The following is a 1235-nucleotide window of genomic DNA, read 5'->3' as shown; positions in this document are numbered from 1 at the left end:
TTTAATTAATGTTCAATGAGATTTTCCCGCTTACCATTGAGTTCCATTCCCAGATTTGCAACTCTAGCTGCCCCTAGAGTCCCATAGCACGTGGAACAGGTGATTCATAGGGAGGCTGTGGTCTGCAGAGTAGAATGGAGAGAAATACCACATTTTCTCCGTCCCTTTAACTGCCCGAACTCCAAGAGACCATGCACTGCCTGAGGGTGGACGCTTGGAGACTCTTTCTCTTTGTAATAGACAAGGGGTCAGGAAACAGCCTGTTGACAATATTTGAATCTACTGTTGCCAAGAAGTAGCCCTGTGTGTAGCTCGAAGAGATATCTCCAGGTTTGACAAGACTTCTGCCTAGAGCAGCAGCCGGGCCTCCTCTTAGTCGCAGCCCTTGTCTCACGTGGCCTCCAGGGGGCTGTGTTCCCTGAGAAGAGTTGCCTTGGCCTACCCACAAGCTGAATCCAGCTTTCAGTTTCCTTTTAGCTACAGCTACTATTACATCATGCTCCAGGGACTTTAACGAGAGTGTCTCCTACAGATGTTTGTGCAAAACCTGAAAATTTTATTTAACTTTGGCTTTCTACTCATGATGTTCTGCTTTTTAGAAAATCCTCTAAGTTGAAACCACAACAGAACAGGAAGCAGTTCTGTGAATGGGCAGAGATGTAAAGACAGTGAATGACCCTGTGGAGCTTTCTGCCTTGGAGAGGAAGGAAACTACTGTGATATTGAAATGTACCCTGGCCAGGGCCTAGAATCTCTTTAAGTATCATGTTTTTCTTCCCTTAAGCTAAATATTTCTTTTCCTCTCTGGGATATTAATACAGGCCAGCATTTCTTCACTGAGAAAATAAGACATTTCTTTGAATGAGGAATGATAGTTTTTGAATCTTTGAATTCCTGACAGAATTCTAATTTTTTTAGGCTGCCTCCTTTGGAGGTCAGTTAATGAAAAGTAGGACATAGGGCCTAAGAATGTTAGAAAGACAAATCACATTTTCATAGTTAGCTCTCTGAAGAAAAACATGAAAATACCTACCATATTTTAAGTCCTTTCTTTATGGAAGATGTGATACTAAGTGCCTTAAGATGCAAGTGTTTCTTTAATAGTCACGAAAACTATAAATATTTTGAACCCGGTTTATGACGGGAAACCTGAGACTTAGAAAGGGAAAGTGAGTTGCCTAACATTACACATATGTCCAAGTAGAATGGAATTTCATTGAAAAATCCTTTCATGC

Source organism: Pteropus vampyrus, unplaced genomic scaffold (assembly GCF_000151845.1).
Source record: "Pteropus vampyrus isolate Shadow unplaced genomic scaffold, Pvam_2.0 Scaffold675, whole genome shotgun sequence".
In the NCBI taxonomy this organism is placed as follows: Eukaryota; Metazoa; Chordata; class Mammalia; order Chiroptera; family Pteropodidae; genus Pteropus; species Pteropus vampyrus.
The sequence above is the reverse complement of the archived record's forward strand: the minus strand, read 5'-3'. Positions refer to the sequence as shown.